The following is a 7,812-nucleotide window of genomic DNA, read 5'->3' as shown; positions in this document are numbered from 1 at the left end:
ACCATAGAGTTGAGGGTCCATATCTGGGCTCTCTACTCTGTTCCACTGGTCTATGTGTCTGTTTTTATGCCAGTACCATGCTGTCTTGGTGATCACAGCTTTGTAGTAAAGCTTGAAATCAGGTAATGTGATGCCCCCAGTTTTATTTTTGTTTTTCAACATTTTCTTAGCGATTCGGGGTCTCTTCTGGTTCCATACAAATTTCTGGATTATTTGCTCCAGCTCTTTGAAGAATACCGGTGGAATTTTGATCGGAATGGCATTAAAAGTATAGATTGCTCTAGGCAGTATAGACATTTTAACAATATTTATTCTTCAGATCCAAGGACATGGAATGGGCTTCCATCTTTTTGTGTCTTCTTCAATTTCTTTCATGAGTGTTCTGTAGTTCCTCGAGTACAGATCCTTTACTCTTTGAAGACATACAAATGGCTATCAGACACATGAAAAAATGTTCATCATCATTAGCCATCAGGGAGATTCAAATTAAAACCACATTGAGATATCACTTTACACCAGTTAGAATGGCCAAAATTAGCAAGACAGGAAACAACATGTGTTGGAGGGGATGTGGAGAAAGGGGAACCCTCTTCCACTGTTGGTGGGAATGCAAGTTGGTGCAGCCACTTTGGAGAACAGTGTGGAGATTCCTCAAGAAATTAAAAATAAAGCTTCCCTATGACCCTGCAATTGCACTACTAGGTATTTACCCCAAAGATACAGATGTAGTGAAAAGAAGGGCCATCTGTACCCTGATGTTTATAGCAGCAATGGTCACAGTCGCCAAACTGTGGAAAGAACCAAGATGTCCTTCAACGGACGAATGGATAAGGAAGATGTGGTCCATATACACTATGGAGTATTATGCCTCCATCAGAAAGGATGAATACCCAACTTTTGTAGCAACATGGACGGGAATGGAAGAGATTATGCTGAGTGAAATAAGTCAAGCAGAGAGAGTCAATTATCGTATGGTTTCACTTATTTGTGGAGCATAACAAATAGCATGGAGGACAAGGGGAGTTAGAGAGGAGAAGGGATTTGGGGGAAATTGGAAGGGGAGGTGAACCATGAGGGACTATGGACTCTGAAAAACAACCTGAGGGGTTTGAAGAAGCGTGAGGTGGGAGGTTGGGGGAACCAGGTGGTGGGTATTAGAGAGGGCACGGATTGCATGGAACACTGGGTGTGGTGCAAAAACAAGGAATACTGTTATGCTGAAAAATATATATATATGTATATAGTTGACATATAATATTACATTAGTTTTAATTGTACAAAGTGATTCAACAATTCTATACATTACTAAATGCTCAGTATGGTAAGTGTAGTCAACACCTGTCACCATACAATGTGACTATATTATTGACTATATGGTGCTATACCTTCCATCTCCATGACTTATTTACTTTATAACTGGAAATTTGTACCCCTTAATCCCCTTCACCTATTTCGTCCATGCCCCCATTCACCTCTCCTCTGGCAACCACCATTTAAGAGTCCATTTTTTGTTTGTTCATTTGTTTTGTTTTTTAGATTCCACATATAAGTGAAATCATATGGTATTTATGTTGCTCTCTCTGACTTATTTCACTTAGTAAAATACCTTCTAGATCCATCCATGTTGTCATAAATGGTAAGATCTCATCCTTTTTAATGGATGCATAATATTCTTGTGTGTGTGTGTGTGTGTGTGTGTGTGTGTGTGTGTGTGTATCCCACTATTCCATATCTTCTTTATCCATTCATCTACTGTGGACACTTGGGTTCCTTCCATATTTTGGTTAGTGTGAATAATGCTGCAATAAACATACAGATGCATATAGCTTTCTGAATTTGTATTTTCATTTGTTTGGGTAAATATCCAGCGGGATGACTTGATCCTATAGTATTTCTATTTTCAATTTTTTTAAGAACCTCCATACTGCTTTGCACAGTGGTATCAATTTACATTCCCACCAACAGTCCATAAGGGTTCCCTTTTCTCCACATTCTTGCCAACACTTGTTATTACTTGTCTTTTTAGTAGTAGCCATTCTGACTGGTGTTAGATGATATCTTGTTGCATTTTCCTGATGATTAGTGACATTGAGCATCTTTTTATGTGTCTGTTGGCCATCTGTATGTCTTTTTTTAAATTTTTCTTTGAATTTAGTGAGTTTACATCAAAAAATTAGGTAATCATTTTACATTTAAGGAATAAAAATCTTTAAAAAAAATACGAAGAGGGCGCCTGGGTGGCTCAGTGGGTTAAGCCGCTGCCTTCGGCTCAAGTCATGATCTCAGGGTCCTGGGATCGAGCCCCGCATCGGGCTCTCTGCTCAGCGGGGAGCCTGCTTCCTCCTCTCTCTCTACCTGCCTCTCTGCCTGCTTGTGATCTCTCTCTGTCAAATAAATAAATAAAATCTTTAAAAAAAAATACGAAGAGTGAAAGGATTTTAACCAAGTTTACATTTCTTTTTGCTATAGTTTTTAACAATTCATCTCATCTTATTGCAATGTGCAAATGCATCTGCAGCACCCATTACAATCAGGAACCTAAATTTAAGGAGGGGCATTGTTTACAACAACCCTCAGAGGCAACTGATTTACTTTCTCCTAAAAACTCTATGGTATATAAGCATTACATAATAATGCTATTTAACCAACTTTTGTCATTAAGAATCATCACCAAAGTTTTCTGGAAACGTGTCCACATAAGAATTAAATATTTAAAAGGTGAAATGTTCCTAATTTTAACTTTAGCAAGATCTTTCTTTTTCATTGCTAAGAAATACTTGAGTAGTTTTAAAGCAAAAGCTGTTAAGAGTAGAGTTTAGATAGCTAAAACCATACTCCTGAGTTCAAACTTACAGGTAAGTCTTTTGCAAATAGTTCTTGATAAAATATCCTCCTTCCCCATCTCCCTGCCCTGGATCTTGTATTGTTTCTTTTAAAACTTTGGTTAAGAGTAGAAATACATCCAGGCAGATGTATGTGCCATATGAGAGCAAGAAGAGTACAGCCAGCTAATGACTTTAGGTTTTAGAAATAGAAAGCAATTAAAATGTACTCAAAGTTACATTAAGAAAAGCTTTCACAGGGTAATATGGAAACAGTCACAAAGGTTAAGAAAATACTGATATCAAAGTGCAAATGATTACAATGTTAAAATAGACAAAAACTATTATACAAGAGCCTCTTTTAAAATTAAAAATAAAGAACACAACACATGAGTCAGGATCATTTTCCTGTTCTACTCATGGATTTTAGTCTTTATATTCATAGGGTTGGTTGTGTTGACATCTAGTAGAGTTTCTTACGACATCTGATGAGGTTTCATTCCAACTTCAGAGGATGGTCCTTCCCCAAAGAGCCGCTCAATTTGGGTCACATCTTGGTCACTGTACAAGTTCAAAGTAGTGCAGTATCGCCATGATGTGTGTAGCCTGTGTACAGGGCCATCCCCACGATCGAAACCAGCATGGAATTGAACACAGTCCTCTCCCAGGGCTCCAGCATGCAGAGTGCTGTGACCAGTGGATACTGGTAGTAGAACCAGGACATTTGCTTCCAGGCCCATGCCAGCGCCATGCCCACCACAGGCCTCCCTCGTTGAGGTCGAGCGTCAGTCTCAGTATGTCTTTTTTGATAGAATGTCTATCCAGGTCCCTTTTGCCCATTTTTAAATCAGATTGTCTTTTTGATGTTGAGTTGTATAAGTTCTTTATATTTTCTGGATATTAACCTCTTTTTTTTTTTAAAGATTTTATTTATTTATTTGACAGAGAGAGATCACAAGTAGACGGAGAGGAAGGCAGAGAGAGAGAGAGAGGGAAGCAGGCTTCTCGCTGAGCAGAGAGCCTGATGCAGGACTCGATCCCAGGACCCTGAGATCATGACCTGAGCCGAAGGCAGCGGCTTAACCCCCTGAGCCACCCAGGCACCCCTGGATATTAACCTCTTATTGGATATATGACTTACAAACATCTTTTCCCATTCAGTAGGTTGACTTTTCATCTTGTTGATGGTTTCCTTTGCTATGCAAAAGCTTTTTATTTGGTGTGGTGCCAATAGTTTATTTTTGTTTTTTTCCCCTTTCTTGAGGAGACATGCCCATAAGTGTGTTGCTAAAATCAATGTCTATTACTGCCTATGTTTTATTTGAGGGGTTTTATGGTTTCAGTTCTCAAATTGAGGTCTTTAGTCCATTTTGAGTTTATTTTGTGTATTATGTTAAAAAATGGTCCAGTTTCAATTTTTTTTGCATGTAGCCATCCAGTTTTCCCAATGCCTTTATTTATTGAGAAAATTGCCTTTTCCTCATTATATATTCTAGCCTCCTTTGTTATAGATTAAGTGACAATATAAGTATGGGCTTATTTCCAGATTTTCTCTTTATTTTTTATTTTCAGCAGTTTGCCTATAATTTCCTGAATAGGAATTGAATTGATGAACATTGAAAATTGGACCAGTATGTTTAGATTGCAGATTAAATCTCTTGAATCATTTCTTTTTTTATATACTCTGTTTGACCTCATCTTTTCCCAAATAAAGAAGTCAATGAAGGCCTTGGCAGTGTTGAGATTATATATCTAGAATAAAGAGGTGGGGGAAAAAAGCCATGAGAAAAGATTAAAGAAATATTATATAAGAAATCTGGGAGGAATCATGAAGAGAAAATGCACAGATATCTAACAATAGTTAAATTGATCTTCAAAAAGGTATGTTCACCCCCATGTTCATTGCTTCATTGTTTATAATAGCCAATCTACGCAAACAACCTAGGTATCCATTGATGGATGAATAAGTAAATTAATAAATTGTGGTATATATCCTATGGAATGTTGTTCAGCCACAAAAAATTATGAAATCTTGCCATTTGCAACAATATGGTTGGGACTTGGGGACATTTTGCTAAGTGAAAGAAGTCAGACAGAGAAAGAAAAATTCCTATGATCGCTCTTACATGTGGGATCTGGAAAAACACACACACACACACACACACACTCATAAATGTATAGAACAGGTTGGTAGTTGCCAGAGGCAGGGAGAGGGTGGTGGGAAAAATGAGTGAACATTTTTTTAGTTTAAGTAAATTGAATAATTTTTTAAAAAACATTTAAAAGATTTTTTAAATTACCTTATGATTGAGTAAATCCACTCCTACCTATGTAACCAAATGATTTGAAAGCAGGGACTCAAAAAAGAAAGAGAAGAAAGAAAAAAGAGTTCTTAGAAATTAAAATATAAAAGCAGGAGCAAAACAATTCAATAAAAATATTTAAAGATATAATTGAAGAAATCTCTCAGAAAGTATAACAAGGAAACACATAAAAATAGAAGACAAAATTAGAAGATAAAATTCAGGATGTTCAACTCCTGATAAATTAAGTTTTGGAAAGAAAAAACATGGAGAAGGAAATCACTGAAGAAATAATACCAGAAAAGTTCCCTAAATTGAAGGACATAAATTTCACAATTGAAAGGACCCACCAAAATCTATGTAATGAATGGACTTATATCATCACTGTGCAACTTAAGAATGGTGGTGATAAAGATCAGATCCCAGGATTTCCCTGGAAGAAAGAAGAAAAAAAATACAAGATTTCTTTTTTTTTAAGTTCAGAAATCAGAATAGTGTTGGACTTCTCAAAAACAAAATTAGATATCAGAGGATAATGGACAAATGTCCTCAAAATTTTGAACAGAAATTATTCCAACCTAGAATGGCATTTCAAGTGAACTGTTGCTTGAGCATGAGACAGAAAAAGATATATTTAAAACATGCCAGTCTCCTGGTATTTAGGAATCTCCCAAAGATGTTGTCTGGAAAAATGTAATACACACAATCAAAATTGTGAGGAAAGGGGGAAAATGTTTGAGAAAAGGAATGATATTAAGAAAGCTGCATGCTTATCTTGTATTATGAAATAATGAGATAAATACCAAAAGAAATGTCTAATTGCCCCTGGAAAATGCAACTTAGAGATGGGGTATCTGTTTTTCAATCTAATCCTACAGTACAAAGTGAATTTTAAAATATGTGTATATTTTGTTTCTAGGAGGGGAAAAAAACTAAAAATTACCTTCCTGACTCGTATGATAGGCAGTGCTATGTGTTCACCAAGACGATTTTATTTTTCTCCTGCAAAATTGGCTAAACTGACCCCCTTATTAGGTTGGAGACACATGCATGTAAATGGAAGCCACACATGCTATCCCCAGGCCTGACACATGAAACACTACAATAAAAATTTTTTAATCAATCTTTGAGCTCTACCTAAATAAAATTCACTTTAATAACCAAAGTTGTTCAATAATGAAACAGGCTGTCTCAAAGAAGTAAGTTACCTGTTACTGATGTATTCAAAAAGGATCAGTAGGGATCCCTATCAGGAAGCTGGGGAAGAAGGTCCTATCTTTGGCATAAGGATGAGATAGTCAACATACATGTTTTCATCAAATTCTAGTGTTCAGAGTTTTAGAATTTTGGGGTTCTCTTTCATTTATTCATTTATTCATTCATTCAACAAATACTGAAAGCTTATTATATGCCAAGTCCTGGGGATACCATAGTGAGCAGGAGCAATTTACCCATTCTGGAGGAATTTACCCATCTAGCAAAGGTATGAGAAGAAATAAATCTGAGCTCTAGCACAAAGCATTTAGATTCACTCTAAGGAAGGGCTTGCTTAGTTATTAAACACAGGAATTTTGTGAGTTATGTTTCTTTCTTATAAATTTTTTAAAATAGAAAAGATCCTTGTCTATCTTTAAAATATAATCAAGCAATGCTTGTAGACAGAGGAATGAACTTGGATAGTCTAGGAAATAGTTTCTAGTCTGATGAACCAATTGTCGTCTGAACACATCTGGGAATATGTTATGTCAAAACTTAGAATATTTCATTCAAAGTCTTCATGTGCATTTCCTAATCTTAATTAAGCAAAGTTTAGGAGATGAATGAGTCTCTTTTCCCCTCTAATTAGAAGGAAAACTGAGGCATACCTAATGAAATGATTGCCCAGAACCAAAGCTAAACTTAGAAAAGAGTATATTTTCTTACCATTGATATTGATTAAATATCTACTATGAGCTATGTATGCACTGACCTAGCTACCTTAAGTATATTATTTATTCCTTCCAGCAACACTAGGGGTACATATTATTTTTTTTAAGATTTTTATTTATTTATTTGACAGCGAGAGACAGGGAGAGAGGGAATACAAGCAGGGGGAGTAGGAGAGGGAGGAGCAGGCTTCCTGCTGAGCAGGGAGCCCAATGTGGGCTAGATCCCAGAACCCTGAGCCAAAGGCAGATGCTTAATGACTAAGCCATCCAGGCACCCCAGGGGTACATATTATTATTCATACTTTGAAATTAGAAAACAGAAACCCAGAGAGTAAAAATATTTTACTGGTAAGCAGCAAGATCAGTATTCAAACCCAGATCTGTCTGATTCTAAAGCCCCTGCTTTTAACCACTATACTATAGTATGATCGTATACAATGTATATATAGCAAACTAGGTTTGTAAATGATTCCCTAGGCTCTGCTAGCTAAGAAACATCCATGGCATGTTCTCTCAGTAAAGACTCATCTTGACCCAGAATATGAAAGGTATGCAGGTTAGAGAAGGTAATGGCAGGACTCTGGGCCTCCAAGGCCAAGCACCATGTCTCCAAAGGATAGCTGCAGTGCTTCTAGATGAGGAGATGGACACTACTGCCAATAGCAGTATTCATTCTGTCTGGATCTAGCCTCATCCCAGGGCTATAAAGCAGAAAGTTAACCCCAGACTAGGGTGAAACCATCTTGCCTTCTGATGCCA

At 36.8% G+C, this 7,812-nt stretch overlaps 1 pseudogene; it reads right to left on the bottom strand.

Moving 5' to 3' along the window:
• Positions 1–3,101: 3,101 nt before the first annotated feature.
• LOC125098504 (serine palmitoyltransferase small subunit A-like) lies at positions 3,102–3,576 on the bottom strand (annotated as a pseudogene).
• Between the last annotated feature and the right edge of the window lie 4,236 nt (positions 3,577–7,812).

The sequence above is a fragment of the Lutra lutra genome, chromosome 4 (assembly GCF_902655055.1).
Source record: "Lutra lutra chromosome 4, mLutLut1.2, whole genome shotgun sequence".
In the NCBI taxonomy this organism is placed as follows: Eukaryota; Metazoa; Chordata; class Mammalia; order Carnivora; family Mustelidae; genus Lutra; species Lutra lutra.
The sequence above is the reverse complement of the archived record's forward strand: the minus strand, read 5'-3'. Positions and strand labels throughout refer to the sequence as shown.